At 36.0% G+C, this 19,274-nt stretch overlaps 1 protein-coding gene across 8 annotated transcripts in view; it reads left to right on the top strand.

Moving 5' to 3' along the window:
• TSEN15 (tRNA splicing endonuclease subunit 15) overlaps positions 1 to 19,274 on the top strand; it is a 79,686-nt gene that overhangs the window by 9,582 nt on the left and 50,830 nt on the right. The window lies entirely within an intron of this gene.

Here is a 19,274-nt window from a genome sequence, read left to right as displayed (position 1 = left end):
GACATCTATTCTGGTCTTTTCTTTCTTTTTGTCTTTTTAATGACTTTTGGTTTCTTCGTGTATGATGTTCTTGATGTCATCCCACAACTTGTCTGGTTTTTGGTCATTGATATTCATTGGGTCAAATCTATTTTGAGATGTTCTCCAAATTCAGGTGAGATATGCTCAAGGTCATACTTTGGCTGTTGTAGACTTGTTTTAATTTTCTTCAGCTTCAACTTGAACTTGTGTAAAAGCAATTGATTGTTCCACTGTCAGGCCCTCACCTTATTCTGACTGATGATATTGAGCTTCTCCATCATCTCTTTCCACAGATGTAGTCAATTTGATTCCTGTGTATTCCATCTGGCGAAGTCCATGTGCATAGTCATCATTTATGTTGTTGAAAAAAGGTATTTGCAATGAAGAAATTGTTGGTCTTGCAGAATTCTCTCACGCAATCTCTGGCGTCATTTCTATCACCAAGGCTGTATTTTCCAACTACTGGTCTTTGTTTCCAGCTTTCACATTCCAGTCACCAGGAGTTATCAATGCATATTGATTGCATGTTTGATCAATTTCAGACTGCAGATGTTTGTAAAAATCTTCAGTTTCCTCATCTTTTGCATTAGAGCTTTTGTGTAAATTTGAGTAATAGTCATATAACTGGTCTTCCTTGTAGGTGTATGGATATTATCCTATCACTGACAGCATTGTACTTCAGGATAGATCATGAAATGTTCTTTTCAACAATGTGACGCCATTGTTCTTTAATTTGTCATTCCTGGCATAGTAGACCATGTGATTGTCCAGTTCAAAATGGCCAACACCAGTCCATTTCAGCTCACTAACGTCTAGGATATTGATCTTTATGCATTCCTTTTCATTTTTGATACTTCAGTTTTCCTAGATTCATAATTCATAGATTCACGTTTTGATTATTAATGGGTGTTTGCAGCTGTTTCTTCTCCTTTTGAGTCATGCCACATCAGCAAATGAAGGTCCTGAAAGCTTTACTCCATCTACATCATTAAGGTCAACTCTACTTTGAGGAGGCAGCTCTTCTCTAGCTGTATTTTGAGTGCTTTCCAGCCTGAGGGGCTTATCTTCTTGCACTGCATCAGACCGTGTTCTGCCGCTATTCATAAGGTTTCCACTGGCCAAGTTTTTAGAAGTCGACTGCCAGGTCCTTCTTCCTAGTCTGTCTTAGTCTGGAAGCTCAGTTGAAACCTGTCCACCTTGGGTGACCTTGTTGGTGTTTGAAACACTGGTGGCATAGCTTCCAGCATCACAGCAACACACAAGCCATCACAGTACGACAAACTGACAGACGAGTGGTGGTGATCATTTTGAGTATATAGAAAACAATGTTTTTTCTACTGAGTGTATCCTGCTAACCTTGCTAAATTTTCTTACTGTTTCTTGTAGTCATTTTGTAGAGTCTTTGGTATCTTCTATGATGATGATCACGTTGTCTGCAAATAAAGACTGTATTATTTCTTTTCACATCTGTTTTTTATTTTTTTCTTGCCTCATTGCATTGGCTAGGACCTCCAGTACAATGTTGAACAGAAGTAGTAAGAGCAGAATCCTTGCTATGTTCCCAGTCTCAGAGAGAAACATTGTCTTTAACCATCAGTATGATGTTAGCTGTAGTTTTTATTTTATTTTTTTATTTTTGTAGATGCTGTTTATCCGGCTGAGGAAATTCCCTTTACCCATTGTTTTCTAAAATTTTTGTCATGAATGGATGCAGGATTTTGTTAAATGTTTCTTTGTGTTATTGATGTCATCTTTTTTATGTTAAATATGTTTAGATGGTGAATTTTTTGATTTTCAAGTGTTCAGTCAACCTTACGTTCCTGCGCTAAATCCTACTTGGTCATAAATTATTCGATTTGCAATATTAAGGATTTTCACATCTCTGTTCATGAGGGATATTGGTCTGTGGTTTTCTTGTAATGCCTTTGCCTGTTTTTATACTGGGGTAATTGTGACCTTATAAAATGAATTGAAAGGTATCCCCTCCTCTTCTATTTTCTGGAAGAGTTTTTATAGAATTGGTATTATTTCTTCTTTAAACATTTGGTAGAAATTACCAGTGAAGCCATCTGAACCTGAAGTTTTCTTTCTAGGAAGGTTTTTAAACTACAAATGCAATTATATTGATAAAGGTAGGGGGGTCCAGTTATCTGTTTCTTCTGAGTGAGCTCCGGTATTTGTATTTTGGAAGAAATTTGTTTATTTCACCTATGTTACCAAATTTGTTGATATAAACTTATTCATAATATTCACTTATTATTCTTTTAATATTGGTAGGGTCTGTAATGATGTTCCCTCTTTTATTCCTGATATTGGTTATATAAGCAGTTAATACTACACATTTACCTCTAAACAGTGCTTTTTTTTCATCCCGTAAATTTCACCCAAAGTACTATGTCTTTTAGATCTCTGTTAATCTACCTTAAAAAAAAAAAAAATTCTGCCTTAAAGGTGGCCACACTTTTCCCGGGAAAGCTCTAGATAGTACCTATTTTAGGTTTATGGACTATTTGATCTCTGTCACAACTACTCTGCCACGTTAGTGTGAAAGCAGCCATAGACAATACATAAATGAGTGGACGTGGCTCTGTTCTTCTAAAACTGTATTTATAAAAATAGAGGCTGGCCAAATTTGTCCCACGGACCAAAATTTGCAGATGCCTCGTCTATGGGTTTCCCTTCTAACCCTTCATTTTCAACATTTTTCTCTGCCTTCTGTATTTCCTGCACATTGGCAGCTGGAATGAGGCTTGATTTTAATCACCATACTGATGGCGTGGTGATTAAAGTGTTCAACTGCTAACCAAAAGGTTGACAGTTCAGAAACACCAGCAGTTCTGTAGGAGAAAGATGTGGCGGTCTGCTTCTGTAAAGACTTGTAGCCTTGGAAACCCTGTGGGGTTGCTATGAGTCACAGTGAACTCACTGGCAGTGAGTTTTGTTTTTTTTTTTTAAACCTTTGTTGTTATTATTATTGTTGTTTTTGACTCAGGATTCTAGTTCAGTTCTCTTAGACTGCAGCATAGATAGGATAGGCTTTGGTTTATATATTATTCCCAATACCTCTTAGTTCTAACTTCCTCCTTTGACTCCCACTCAAAAAAACTTGTTGGAATGTGAGTGGATGAGAATGATAATATATTATAGGGAATATTAGTTTTATATGAAAAAGTAACCGCTCAATGTTGGCACTTTATTGTTAGAAACAAATTGGTTGCCACACACTGCGCAGCCAAGCTCAGCACACCAATTATAAATCACCATTATAGACTGTGCTGCTCAGCTGCTTAAAGCATTAAAAAAAAAAAAAAAAACCGATGCTCTGTATTCCTCAAAAACTTTAAATAACATTTTACAAAAAGGAAGCTAGGTTGCATGAAAGAGTAGAGAGCAAGGGGAAATGGCAGTTTGCTGGAGGTGCAATTACGTATTACTTACAAAGGGTATATAGCGTATTTGGCCAGATACCTGTCCTTGTGCTTATCGTAGTTCCCAAGTTTTAGAGTCTATTGTTTGTAAAACTGGACCAGACAAACTCTGTCATTTTCATAGTTAACTACAACTTAGTTCAACATTTTCCTAGTGATACCAATAAATTTTGCCGTATCAATAAAACCATTTTAATAGCTGTCTAGCTGCTTGACTGTTGAGTGGTATAGTGACATATATAAAAAAAAAAAACCAGTGACATATATAGTTGTGGCTTATTCTTTCCATTATTTATTTCATGGTGTGTTTACATTTTCTGACTTCTTAAAAAGTAACAGTTGTAGGCACAGTTCAATGTTATATCTGCGTGTATTTCTAAGAACGCCTAAAAAGTTTCTGTATCCATTTCTGCCCTTATCTTCCTAGGCTTTAGACCTGGTGATTTTATTTACACAGATTCTGGCTAGACTACAGACACATTCCATTACAGGGTGAATGTGTATTTGAATGGCAATGAGTGAATGTATGACTTTGAGTAAAAAGTACAGTTTGTGACTAGTCTTTGCTGTAAAGCAGTTATACATAGTATATGGTCATAGTTAAACACCTTGTCATATTTTCCAAGTCTCAGAAGGTCTTGTATATACTAGCCCCTTGTGAAAATATTGCTTTAATGGTAAATCACTGATCTCCAGTGGGAGAATAAAATTTGGTCAGATGCCCATTTCTGATTATCTGCTGAGAAAATTGTGCTGACAGAGTATGAAGTGATTAATTCTTACTGTTTCTTGAAGGGACGAACATATCCTTTTTCTCTCTTCTAAAGCTTCCTAAAGTTAATGTGAAATAATTTTTAGTTTATGTTATAAAATACCATGTTAAATGATGTATTTAAGTGGTTACATATGGAAAGTCCTCTAGAATGTCTCTTGCTAAAGTGCATTTGAAGAATCCATGTAGCATGTCTCGTAAATGACTAGTGGTATGAGCACAGTCCCCAAACCCAGCAATGGCATAAAATCATATTCCTAGATTTACAGAGATCAAGAGATATGATGGGTTTAAAGGTGAGACAACCAGAGGAAGCCTAACTAAAGCCAAGAGCCTATCTTTTTCAGTGCTAACATACCAAATAAAGTCAAACTTTATGTCCAGGTAACTTCATTCACTTCTTTTTGTGCTATCTTGCCATTGATATTTGTTGAGTACCCTAAATTGGGGAAATATATTATCCCAAAGTTAGGATAATAATTTTACAGGTTTCTGTAACAGAATTAATATTACATGTAGCTGTAAATGAGAGTATATCTTAGGTGACTTATGTAAGAACCTGTAGGAAGTTGTGAGGAGATAAAACGAGGTTTTCTCTTTTTTAAATGCTGGTGTCTTTTTCTGATAGACTGTGTTGACACCCAATTTCAATGCAAGTTTAGTTTCTCCAGTAGGATATGAGAGATGGGATAAAAACTAAAACCATAGTTGCTGTATTTTAAGCTTATTCACGATAATGCATATTATAGGTTTAAAATAAAAAGCTGATCAAAATATTTTTTACAGTTATAAAAACCAGGAAAATTAAGATATTATTTGATATTATCTGTGAATCTCCCTTGTTACCAAGGATATTGTAGTTTCTTGCTTAATAATAGCAAAAGTTCATTCATCCTTTTAAACTTGGCTAAATTATAAATGGCTCTCTCCCCTTGGTGTCAGAGAAGATTGATAGATAACTTATGTGGGGAAGGAACCTCTCTAACGACTGTTCTATCCTTCCAGTCCCACAAATGAGTGGCGTTTCTCTTATGGTTACTGGTGAGCTCTAAAATGGGTACACTCAGCCATTTCTTCTGAGAGAAAATTATTCCATGTGTTCTCTTTCTTGGCATCCTCCAATCTGAATATTACTCTAGAAGTTTAGACCAAGGCGACAAATTTCATGCACTAAATTTCCCATATGCTAGTTCAGCAGCTGAGGTGGTTTGATCAAAACTCTTTTGACAAGATTTTTGTAAAATTAATGAAATTGATACCCTTAAGAAAAGTAAAAACAACTCAATACATATAAGAAATAAGTGGCAGATTATTTTTTGTTTTTATAGGATTTTTATAAATCTGTAAATTTAAAAAATCTGTTTCTTAGTTTATTAAGCGATATCATATCTTTTTGGTCAGAATTAATTGTCTCTAGCATAGCTTTTGAAGACTGTCAGTAGTAATTTTTCTTTTGTAAAGGACATAATTATTTTAAAAATATTTTATTAGCTATCTATATGTTATCATAGCAGTAACCCACATAAATAAAAATGGACCAATTATTTGTTTTCAAATCTGTCGTATCAGTGATTTTATGGGGAGAAAAAAACTCATACTCATTGAAATGTGTAGTGAAATTAAAATTTTACTTATTGTTCTTATAAGAAAACAATATATCCTTCAGTGAAAATGCTATAAATGCATATAATTATAATTTTTCTTTAAATATTAATGAATGTATGTGATTACAAGTATAATTATAGATTATCTAGAGGCAAAATAGAAGCATGATTGGATTTGTGAGCAAGATAAAAGGGCAAACTGCATATTATCCCACTATTTTCCAGGTTGCTTATTCGTTGTTGTTGTGTGCTGGGCTCAGGGGGATACAAAACAAGATGTTCTCGGCCTAGGGGCAGAGGTGGACAGACATTCATATCCCATGTGATAAGTGTAATGAGAAGTAGGTGCAGGACACTGAGCAAGACTGCAAAGGAAGGAGATTCAACCTAGACTGGTGGTGTAGAGGTAGGAGCGTCTGAGAAAGATTCCTGAAGGACAAATGAAAGATGTGTAGGCATTTAATATGGACCAAGGATGGTAATGGCTGTTCCTGGCAAAGTAACAGCACAAGCAAAGCATTGAGGGCCAAGAGGGAGTGCCTGCCTGAAGGTGGTAGATCCCATAATACTGATGAAACTTCATACAGGAGTGATGGAACTGTGCTGGCAAAGGCATTTGTAAACTTGGATGACTAAGATAATGAAGAATATGGAAATACACCATTACCAACAGATTGGAAGGGAGAGAACCACCTGGCCTGAAGTAAATTCCAAATTGGGTCACTCCTGGAAGGTGGTAAGAAAGACCTGGATTGATACGTGTGTGTGTGTGTGTGTGTGTGTGTGTGTGTCAAGGGAGCAATGGGTCAGAAGCAGAAGAGATTAAGGAATTCAAAGGTGAGAGAAAGCTAAATCAAGAGTTTTTGCCATTAGCAACTTTCTAAATAATACCTTAAAGAATATGAGAATATATTATTAGCAACCTTCCAAGAGATTCCAAAAAGCTAGAATGCTTGCAAAATCTATCAGCTTGCAGGATTTATCACCACTGTTACCCACACTTTACGCTGTATGTATAATATGCATTTGAGGATAGAGAACAATATCAAGTCTGAAAAAGCACTCTGCCAGTGCTATGAATAGCCTTCTTATCTGTTAGTCAAATTCTTTTTCATCCACATTCTCCCCTCCTTCTGTGGTTGTTGTTACCCTTCTTTTTCCCTAGACTCTTGGGAAAAGGACTTAAATTAATGGTGGCTTTAAGGGTTACTAGAACTAATTGAGATCCTTCCTTAGAGCATTTCTAAAGATGTTCAAAGTTAATAAGATTTAATCCTGAAGCGACACATATCTTCTTGAAGGTACTCCATTTTCATTTTCCTATAACCGAAAAATATTTCCTCTTTCAGGAAGCATATTCTTTATTACAAATTCCTTGAATGACTGTTACTTGAGGCCTGAGGTCTAATAACGGATAAAATGGCTTTTGTCACTTTGTTTCCCTGCATATCAGAATGTGTGTCCTCCCACTGCCTCTTGGAAACCTGTTGCTGGTAAACTCCCCCAAATTCTGGCTGCTTCTTTTAACTGACACAGCGTTTTTTTCTCTTACTATGAAAAAGAAAAAAGAAGGCTTGCAGTTCGTTTCAACAGAATGTCTTCCCACTGGGCTGGATAGCCCAACAGACACTGGATTGTTCAGAAAACTCCTTTGGGATTTTAGCTGCTGTAATTTTGTACTAGGCACGCATTGGCATGATTCCCAAGGAAGTGGTCTTATCCCTGGAACTTTCTGGGCTGAGCCTGCGGATGAATAAGCCTTCTTTGGTGCCTTGGGCACCAAGTTAATTTTGCATTGTGTTCAAAGTTGCATTATGGCATGTAAATCTCCACAGATTAGTTAGTCTCCGTTGTAGGATTATTATAGAAAAATAAATGCTGAGATTTATGGAGGGTGTTTAAATAGCTTGCACGAAGGGCATTAGCGAAATTGTATAACGTGTGCTTACCTCAGCACTGTTTCCAAGTTAGCTGCACCACGCTTCTGCGTCACCCTGTTATCTGTGTCCGGTGCTCCTCAGGAACAGTTACAAGAAGGGAAGACCTCTTACAAGTATCAAATTTTGTTATTGTTGATCAGCAACTATGATTACTACTTATATACCTTTTTCTTTAGGTAGAATTTTTTCCTAGAGATATAACTGACTCAAAACCTGAAATTCTTATATAATTAACACGTAGTTCATGTTTGTCATATGTGAATTTGTATAAAACCAAACCAAATCCGTTGCCGTCAAGTCAATTCCGACTCATTCAGATATGAACTCTTACCAGTTGCTGCAGAGTCGACCCCTACTCAGGGCAGCCCCCTGTGTGTCAGAGTAGAAGTGTGCTCCCTGGGGTATTCAGTGGCTGATGTTTTTGGGAAGTAGATCACCAGGCATTTCTCCTGAGGCACCTTCGGGTGGCCCGGAACCTCCACCCTTTCAGATAGCAACTGAACGTCTTAACTCTTTGCACCACCCAGGGACTCCATATGAACTTTAAGGAATTTTATTATCTGCTTTATTGTTTTAGATTTGCGTGATTGCCATCTGCATAATTTTTCAAAGAACTGAGCTTTTAAAAATTATGTATTTATAAGCTAACTTTGTTCTTTGTTTCTAAATTAAGACTTTAAACTTGTTAGAAGTGAGATTATAATATTCTGGTGATGCTTCACTATTTATAAAATAGGACTTTAGAACCTTTTATTAGTAATAGTTAATGTGAACTATAATATGAAATTCAAGGAATTTCATTATCTACTTTATTATTTTAGATTTGTGTGATGAACATTTCCATAATATTTTTCCAGAGAACTGAGCTTTTAAAAACTATACATATAAGTTAGTAGTAATAATAATAATAGATTGAGAAAAGCACAATCTGATGACTTAAAGGCAAAATAAGCAGTTTTAGGAGTTAATATGGTATCCTATAAAGAAAACAAACAAGAAAGTTCTTGAATACGGAAAGATGATGGCGCTACTTTAAATATATATTAAAAACAGACTGGTGGAGACCCTGAACAAGAATCTTTGTAAGATTTTCCAAGTGTCTTTTAGGTAACAGAGAATGAACTTTTTTATTCAGTTATGACTGGGAAGATTTACTGGTAGTTTTCCCCCCTGTACCCACCAAGTAGAATAAACAAGAGATGGGAATTTCCATTTCATTTTTGACAGTGACTTCCCTGAACTCTGAAGACAAACCCCCTTTACAACACTGAGCTGGTTTTCAAATGTTATGGTTTCCTGTATGGGTGTTTTGGGTGACTCTGAAAATGTTTTGCAGTTTATATCAGGCAAAGAACCCTGGAAACGTGTCAGTTGAGAATGAAAAAAGAGCAGTGGATGAGATGGAAATTTCTATCCTGAATTCTCTTAGGAAAAAATAAGTATCAGTCATCTATGCATCCATGCATCCCATGCATCCATCCCGTCCATCCAGTCCATCCCGTCCATCCTATCCATCCCATCCCGTCCATCCTATCCATCCCATCCGTCATGGATTGAATTATGTGCCTCCCCACCCCCTACCCACCCAAATGTGTGTATCCGTTGGGCTGGGCCATGATTTCTGGTATTGTGTGATCTTCCTAAATGTTGTAAATCCTGCCTCTATGATGTTAATGAGGGAGGACGGGCGGCAGTTGTGTTAGTGAGGCAGGACTTAGCCTACAGGATTGGATTATGTCTTGAGGCAGTCTCTTGAGATATAAAAGATAGAAGCAAGCAGAGAGACAGGGGGACCTCATACCACCAAGAAAACAGCACCAGGAGCAGAGCGCGCCCTTTGGACCCAGGATCCCTGTGCCTGAGAAGCTCCTCCAGCAGGGGAGGATTGAGGACAAGGGCCTTCCTCCAGAGCCCACAGAGAGAAAAAGCCTTTCCTGGAGCTGATGCCCTGGATTTGGGCTTGTAACCTAAAAGTTCCTCTTTGTTAAAGCCGTCCACTTGTGCTATTTCTGTTATGGCAGTGCTAGATGACTAAGATACTATCTGTCTATCATCTGTCTACATATATGTGTATATATGTAGATGTGTATGGTCTGGGGTAAACAATATCTTGAGAAATGGAAAATGTGCAAAAGTAGTCTTAATGGTTGTTTGTTTTATATTTTCCCTTCCGGTCTGTGTCCCTCACTCTGCCAGTTAAAGAAGTTTAGGGAAACTTATTTTTAACCTGTGTGCGTTGCGGTGGCTTTGGATTTTGTGTATATTGCACTCTAGAGAGTAACTATAGTACATGCCAACAACAGAAGATTTAGATAATTTAAAAATTCAGTTGATTCAAGGTCTCCTTCTTTTCTGTCTTTTTAGAAAATCAATTAATTTAAGATGGACAGCAGATAAAAAATTTTTTTTTCCTGTGACTTCAGATATTGGTTTATCACTTCTGAAGAAGGAAAATATATAGTTGTATTAACAAGATTTGCATACATAAAATACTTGGCACGTGTTGTCTTTTATCAGGCTGTCACTTCCCATCAGGGCTGCTAAGATTTCTGGTGCATATCTATGATTGCTTCATCTAAATATTTCTCTCTAAAGTAAATCTCTGATACAAGCAGGAATCTAGCTAATTGTCATGCAGTTTGAACTAGATGGAAGTTTATTTTTTTTAAGGACTAAGTCTCAATTTCTGGGATTCAGCCTCTCTGCTTTAGAAAATGAGCATTTTCTATACTTTTACTAAGGGCGCTGTGTACCTTAATATATTTGGGTTAACCAAAAACTAACCCCGTTGCCGTCGAGTCGATTCTGACTCATAGCAACCCTATAGGACAGAGCAGAACTACCCCATAGAGTTTCCAAGGAGTGGCTGGTGGATTCAAACTGCCGACCCTTTGGTTTGCAGATGTAGCTCTTAACCACTGTGTCACCAGGGTTTCCATATTTGGGTTACTGTCCTTTTTTTAGTAATACCCGTGTGGGTAGGGACAAATACAAACGTTATGTCTCAATTTGCAAGGTAGCAAAATTGAATTAGGTACTATGTAATAATACTTGTATTCAGTGACTACTTGACAGTTTGAAAAGGCCTTTCATATACGCCACCTCATTTGATCCTTGCCGTAATCCTATATGTAGACATAGAGGCATGCTAGCTTCATTTTTTTTATTGTGGTAAAATATATATAACAGAACATTTGCCGTTTCAACCATTTCTAGGTGTACAATTCGGTGACATTCGTTACGGTCACTATGTTGTGCAACTATCATCACTATCTGTTTATAGATATTTCCATCAACCTTAAAACAGAAACTCAGTGCTCTTTAAGGAACAACTCCCCATTTCCCCCCTTACAGCTGCCCCTAGTAATCACTGATAAACTTTGGCCTCTATGTATTTGCCTCTTCTAGATATTTCATGTAAGTGGGAACATACAATATTTGTCTTTGTGTGTTGAGCTTATTCCACTCAGCGTAATGTTTTCAAGGTTCATCTGTGCCATGGCATGCATACAACTTCGTTTTTCTTTATTGCTGAATAATATTACATTATATGTATATGCTCCTTTTTATTTATCTGTTCATCTCCCTGAAAACTTGGATTGTTTCCATCTTCTGGCTGTTGTGAGTAATGCTGTGATGAATAATGGTGTAAAAGTATATGTATCCATCCCTGCTTTCAAGTCTTTTGAGTATATACTTAGGAATGGAATTACAGGTCATACGATAATTCTGTGTGTAACTTTTTGAGGAAATGTCAAACTGTTTTTTACAGTGGCTGCAGCATTTTACAATTCCACTAGCAATGAATGTGTGTTTCACTTTCCTCTACGTTTTTGCCAACACTTGTTATTTTTCGTTTTTCTGATAATAGCCTTCCTAGCAGAGTGAAATGGTATATCATTGTGGTTTTCACATGCATTCCCCTAATGACTAACACCCTTGAGCATCTTTTCATGTGCTTATTGGCAGTTGTATGTCTTTGTTGGTAAAATGCCTGTTGAATCCTTTGCCCATTTTTTGATGGGGTTGTTGAGTTGTAGGAGTTCTTTGTATATTCTGGATATTAAACCCTTTTCAGATACATGGTTTCCAAATATTTTCTCCCATTCTGTAGGTTGTGTCTTCACTTTGTTGATAAAGTCTTTGGTGTACAAAAGTTTTTCGTTTTGGTGAAGTGCAGTTTATATATTTTGTTGCTCATGCTTTTGGTGTCGTATTTAGAATCCATTGTCAAAAACTACAGTCTAAGAAGCATTACGCCTATGTTTTGTTCTAAGCATTTTATGATTTTAGCTTTTACATTTAGGTCATTGATCTTTTAAGTTAATTTTCATTTAAGTTATTGTGGTCTGGATCCAACTTCATTCTTTTGGATGTGGAGATCAGTTGTCCCAGCACCATTTATTGTAGAGACTGTTCTTTCCTCATTGAATGTACTTAGCACCCTTGTCAAAGATCAGTTGACCATAGATGTATGAGTTTATTTGTGGACTCTCAATTCTTTTCCATTGGTCTACATGTCTATACCAGTACCAGACTGTTTTGATTATAGTAACTTTATAGTACATTTTGAAATTGGGATGTATGAGTCCTCCATTTGTTGTTCTTTTTAAGATTGTTTTGGCTATTTGGAAACCCCGGTGGTGTAGCGGTTAACTGCTTCAGCTGCTAACCAAAAGGTCGGCAGTTTAAATCCGCGAGGTGCTCTTTGGAAACTCTATGGGGCAGTTCTACTCTGTCCTGTAGGGTTGCTATGAGTCGGAATTGACTCGACGGCAATGGGTTTGGTTTGGTTTTTTTGGTTTGGCTATTTAGGGTTCCTTATAATTCCATATAAATTTGAAGGTTGACTTTTTTTTTTAACATTTCTTCAAAGAAGGCTGTAGGAATTTTGAGGGGGCTTGCATTAAATCTATAAATTGCTTTAGGTATTGTTGACATCTAAATAATATTAAGTCTTCCAATCAATGAACATGAAATGTCCTTGCATTTTCTTAGATCTTCTTTAATTTCTTCCAAGGATCACTGGTGGCACAACGGTTAAGCACTTGGCTGCTGACCAAAATGTTGGTGGTCACCAGCCGCTCTGCTGGAGAAAGATGTGGCAGTCTACTTCCATAAAGAATAACCTATGGGGCAGTTCTTTATTTCTGTCATATAGGGTCGCTATGAGTTGGAATCGACTCAGTGGCAATGGGTTTTTAATTTCTTTCAGCAATGTTTTATAGTTTTCAATGTACAAGTCTTTTACCGCACTAGTTAAATTTATTCCTAGGTATTTTATTCTTTTACATACTGTTGTAAATGGAATTTTTTATTTCCTTTTCAGACTTCTCATTGCTCGTATATAGAAATCCAGCTGATTTTGTGTGTTGACCTTGTACCCTACCACTTTGCTAAATTTGTTCATTATCTCTAGTAGCTTTCTGTGGATTCTTTTTGGGGTTTTCTATATATGGGTCATGTCATCTGTGAATAGGGATAGTTGTACTTCTTCTTTTCTGATCTGGATACCCTTTATTTCTTTTTCTTGCCTCACTAACTGCTGTGGCTAGGACTTCTACAATATTGAATAGCAGTGGTGAGAGGGGGCATTCTTGTCTTGTTCTTGATCTTAAGGGGAAAGTTCTAGTCTTTCTACATTGGGTGTGATTTTAGTTGTGAGTTCTTCATAAATGCCCCTTATCCTATTGAAGATTTTCTCTTCTAATCTAGTCTGTTGAGTGTTGTTTTCATGAAAGGGTGTTAGATTTTGTCAAATGTTTTTTTCTGCCTTAATTGAGATGATGCTGTGATTCATTTCTTTTGTTCTATTAATGTGGTATATTACATTGATTGATATTCTAATGTTGAAGCATCCTTGCATTCCTGGAATAAATCCCACTTGATCATGGTGTGCAATCCTTGTAATATTGTGTTAGATTGGTTTGTTAGCATTTTGTTGAGGATTTTTTGCATCTATATTCATAAGAGATTTTGGTCTGTAGTTTTTTTTTTCCTCTTGTATTGTCTATGACTTTATTTTGTTATCAGGGTAATATTAGCTTCAGAGAATGTGTTTGGAAGTGTTCCCACCTCTTCTAGTTTTTAGAAGAGCTTAAGAAGGATTTATGTAATTTCTTCTCTAAATGTTTGATGGAATTCCCTAGTTCATCTGAATCAGGCCTTTTGTTGTTGTTGGGCAGTTTTTGATAACTAATTCAATCTCTTCACTTGTTATAGGTCGGTTGAGATTTCTTCTTGAGTCAATTTGTCGATTTCATGTAAGTTATCTAATTTATTGGCAAACAATTGCCCATAGCATTCTCTTACAATCCTGTTTATTTCTGTAGGGTCTATTGTAATGTTCCCACTTTCATTTCTGGTTTTAGATATTTTTATCTTCTCTCTTTTTACTTGTCAGTCTAGTTAAAGGTTTGTTAATTAAACTGATTTTTTTTAAAAAAGTGTCTGTTTTTGTTGAGTCTATTGTTTTTCTGTTTTCTGTGTCAATTATTTCTATTCTGATCTTTGTTATTTCAATTTTTTGATAGCTTTCGACTTAGTTTGCTCTTCTTTTTCTACTTCCTCAAGTTGTAGAGTTACGTTATTGATTTGAGACCCTTCTTCTTTTTTTTAATGTAGGCATATATAAATGTCCCTTCAGTGTATCCAATAAGCTTTGGTATGTTGTGCTTTCATTTTCTTTCGACTCTTAAGTGTTTTCTGATTTCTGTCTTGATTTTTTCCGTGACTTATTGGTTGTTTAATAGGTGTTGTTTAATTTCCGTACATTTGTGTATTTTCCAATTTTCTGTCTATATTAATTTCTAGTTTCATTTAATTGTGGTTGGACGAGATACCTTCTCTGATTTCAGTCTTTTTAAATTTGTTGAGACTTGTTTTGTGAGCTAGCATGTCGTCTGTCCTAGAGAATGAGCTATGTGTACTGGAGCTATTTTCATCTTATAGCACGGTTTGTTGAAAAGACTTTCTTTATTGAATTGCCTTTGCATTTTTATCAAAAATCAACTGACCAAGCTATAACATATTAAGTTGTGATATATGCAACAATAATAGCATAAATGATCAGGGTTTGGGGCGATGGAACTATATTAGATCAAGGAAATACCAGGGAGTAATTTGAATTCATAGGAAGAAATGAAAAGTGGTAAATATGTAGGTTAATATAAATGACTCTGATATATTTTTTTCTCCTTTCTTTTAACTTTTTTAAAAGACATAAGATTGTGTAAAGCAGTAATTGTAACACTGTATTATTGGATTTATAATATATAGAGAGATAATATGTATGACAATAATAGCACAAAGAAGGGAGAAGGGAGAGGAGCTGTACTGGAGCAGTTTCTGTACAGGCAGGCCCCGGGTTACGAATGTCCAGGTTACATACAACTTGTACTTACGAACCAACCACTGTAAAGCCTGTTGTATTAAAAATTCAAGGTACATGCAATGGTTCGTAATAACAAATGGGGACTGCTTTGCGACACACATCAGAACTATTATTATTACCACTGTATTACTATGTTAGAGCTGTTTTAGTGTGCCTGGAAGTGTTTCTTTAATGCTTTTTATATATAGAAATGTACACTATATACTAAGACAGACATTTGACCAACCGATGTTAGATATGAACCGTACATACCTAACTGTTCCAACTTATGTGCAAATTTGATTTAAAGACAGACTTAGGAATGTTCGTAATCTGGGGACTGCCTATATTTTACTAGAATTAAGTTAGTATTAATCTGAGGTAGATTATGTATGTAGAAATCTCTAGAGCTATTAAGAAACTCAAATACTATAGTAAAAATAAAATCAAATTAATATGGTACACTAGAAAATACCTACTTAATACAAAAGAAGATGATAAAAGAGAAACAGAGGAACAAAAAGACATGAGATATATTTAAGACAAATAGCAAAATGGTAGACATAAATCCAACCATATCAGATTACTTAAATGTGAATAGACTAAACATTATTTTAAATGTGAATAAACTAAACATTCCAGTTGTCAGACTGAATATAAAAACATGATCCAACTATATGCTCTCTGTAAAAAACACACTTCAGATTCAAAGAAACCAATTTTGGAAAATTTTCAGCCATTACCTTTTCAAATATTTCTCCTGCACCATTTGCTTTTTCTTTCCTCTGTAATTCTAATTACACATATTTTAGACTTATTTGATACTGTAGCAAAGGCTTCTGATGTTTTGCTGTTTTTAAGAAATTATTTTTCTCTTTGTACTTCACTTTAGTTTCTAGTGAACTGTTTTCAACTTAGCTAATTTTTTCTTCTGCTTGTAAGCCTATCCAATATATTTTTTTAGGCCTGTTGTTGGTTGCTGTTGGGTCAATTCTGACTCATGGCAACCTCATGTGTACAGAGTAGAATTGCTCCATAGGGTTTTCCAGGCTGAGACCTTTGAGAAACAGACCGCCAGGCCTGTCTCCTGAGGTCTCTGGGTGGGTTTGAACTGCCACCCTTCTGGCTAGTATTTGAGCACTTAACCATTTGTGCCATCCAGGGACTCCTACATTTTAAAAAATAAAATTGTATTTTTTTAATTCTGTGTTTTTTTTTAAGAAATCCCATTTTTCTGCTGAAATTTCACATCTTGTCACCCATTTTGTGTTTTTTTCACAATACTATAACATATTTATAATAGTTATTTTAGAGTCTTTATTAATTAAATATATGAGTTTTTCAACAACCTTGGTTTTCTGATGGTCTTCTTATATTGACTTTTTGCTATTATTAGATATATTTTCCTGCTTCTCCATGTATCTTAGACTTTTTCATTGTATAGCAGATATTATATAAATAAAGGCTGATGTGGACAATATGCCCTCCCACAAAGGGCCCTTCCTTCCCTAGATCTGGCAGGTGGGGCAGGGCCTGATTTAATCAATCTATTCAGAAATCAAGTTGGGTCAGGGCTAAGTTGAAGCATTAGTTATCTCAGTTCTCCTCTGATTTCAGATGAGAGTGGAATCATGCATCTCACTCTGGCAGGGTTTTGTGATTAGACATCTCTTTATGTTTTCCAGCCCATTCCCAGCTCTTCATGCTATCTCTTACACAGCAAAAGTCCCATGGAGGAGAATTAGTGGACTGGAAAGATTGGTGTCCCTCCAGATTCCAATTCACCAGCCAATTAGTGTGTGATCATTAGAAGTCTTGCTGGTTTCTTCTTGTCCCAGAAAAGTTGCTTGTCTTTAGGAGGCTTACTCCAGCCATGTATGCCCAGACTTGGCAATTGTCCTCAGAGATGGATATGGCTATCTGTAGGTCTCTGCTTATCTAGGAAAGGCTTATTTCTCATTCAAATTTCATTCCTTTAGACTGCTTTGAGTTCGCATCTCTTTTATGACTATAAAGAAAAATATGATATTTTAAGTTAATCAGGTGTTTCTCTTTGTTATGGTAGGAATGGTGGTCTTTTGAGATCTTCTATATCCTAATTAGAGGTGAAACCTCCTGTTTTGACTTTTGATTTGCTAATTAAAAAAAAAATTTACTGCTCTCTGATGATCATATCTGACAAGTCATATTTTTAACCCTTTTCATGCTATAAAACAGGGATCAGCACGTTTTTTTCTTAAAGTGCCAGATAGTAAATATTTTAGGCTTTGTGGGCCAAGTGGAAAAATAGAGACGGTATTTTAAATGTAACTATTTTTAAATGTGTAAAGGTCATTCTTAGCTCATGGGCCATAAAAGAAAGTAGGTGACTGTAGTTTGCCAATTCCTGGTATAGATAAGTGATAAAATAATTGGAAAGAGCAAGCAAATATCAGGTACTTTTAAGAAATTAAAGTCTAGGATCAATAGGACTTCTTTGGTTTGAAGTCCTATACCATCTACCACTGTGTCTGCAGTAATAATACCAAATCCTGATGACCATGAGCTACCAGGACAAGTTTAGCTTCTGTTTAGTGTACTAGAGAGTTATGTGATAAATTTTAGAAAACTGTCAAAAGCATAAATTTAACTTTTATTTACTAAAGACTTAGTCATAACTACTTGGAAACCTTCTTCATTGAAAAAAGCTTTATTCATTCTACCCAGGTACTGTATTAGGCATTGGACATTAGTAAAATTAAAAAAAAGAAAAAAAGGATTCATTTACAAAATACTTAGAACCCATTGGAAAAGAGACACTAAACTATGTAAATATACACATAGTGATTACTATAATGTAGGGTTTCCCCCATGCTGCTGTAGGTAGGACAGCTGACTTTGTCAGAGGCTGAGAAAAGGTGGTAGGGAAGACTTCAGAGAGATGATGATGCTTTGCCGACTCCTGAGAAGGAATTAAGATTTTGCCAGGTAGACAGATTTTATTTGTCTAGTAAATGTTGTCTGATAGTTACGCTTGATAACTGAGGTATTACTATATTGACTCAACTCATTTATAGTCACTTCAGAATTGGCTTGTATGTGAGGAAACAAACTCAGATACTCATTCTCTCCAGAAATAATTATATGCCTATATAAACTTAAATGATAGATGGTAGATAAGCGGCTTTTTGTGTCTGGTGTTTTACCAAATCAGTTATCACTTTGGCAGCGGTGGTTCACTGTTAGATTTCTTGCCTTCCATGCAGAAGACCTGGGTTTAATTCCCAGCCAGTGTACCTCATGCACAGCCACAGCCCTTCTGTCAGCGAAGGCTTGTTTGTTGCTATGATGAGGAACAGGATTCAGCGGAGCTTACAGAATAAGTCAGACTAGGAAGAAAGGCCTGGCAATCTACCTCCAAAAATCAGCCAGTGAAACCCCTCAGATTACATTGGTTCAGTCTTCAACCAATCATGGGGTTAGCATAGGACTGGGCAGTGTTTTTTTCTGTTGTTCATGTGGTCACCAGGAGTTGGGGGTTGACTTGATGGCAACTGACAGCAGTAACAAACATATTATGCAGCGATAAAGTGATATGTAAGAATGAAAAAACTGGTTTTGGCTTTTCCAGAAGTTTGTTGCTGTTTTAAATCATTCTTAAAATCTGCAGTCTCTGCTATAGATTAAAAAAAAAAAAGTATTGTAATTGTGGTAAGAATATTTCAAAGCAGAGACTTTTTATTTGTCTTTTTAAGAAAGCTTCTCTGGAGGTTACATTTCACTGAATTATTGAACCCAGGCTTTGAGTAAGTAATAAGGGTTTTTAGTTTATGGTAAACAAAAATTAATGGTGCTTTGAAGTCCTAGATATTGGATTTGGTGTATTATTTTCCACAGCAAGCAAATGGAAATCCAATCCTTTATAATACTAATTGCTTGATGTATAATTTAGTAAAAACAGGAACAACTGTATGCACGAAAATGATCATTGCAGCTTATCTTTATCAGCACCCGCACCTCCCCAAGCTGAAAGAACTGTACAGCAATACTGGAAAGATTGGGTAAAATTTGGTCAGCTGAATAGAATATTAGCCATTAAAAGCCATTATGAAAACCATGGGGGGAGATGCTCATTATAGTTTATTTAAAAAAAGACAG

Source organism: Loxodonta africana, chromosome 25 (assembly GCF_030014295.1).
Source record: "Loxodonta africana isolate mLoxAfr1 chromosome 25, mLoxAfr1.hap2, whole genome shotgun sequence".
In the NCBI taxonomy this organism is placed as follows: Eukaryota; Metazoa; Chordata; class Mammalia; order Proboscidea; family Elephantidae; genus Loxodonta; species Loxodonta africana.
The sequence above is the reverse complement of the archived record's forward strand: the minus strand, read 5'-3'. Positions and strand labels throughout refer to the sequence as shown.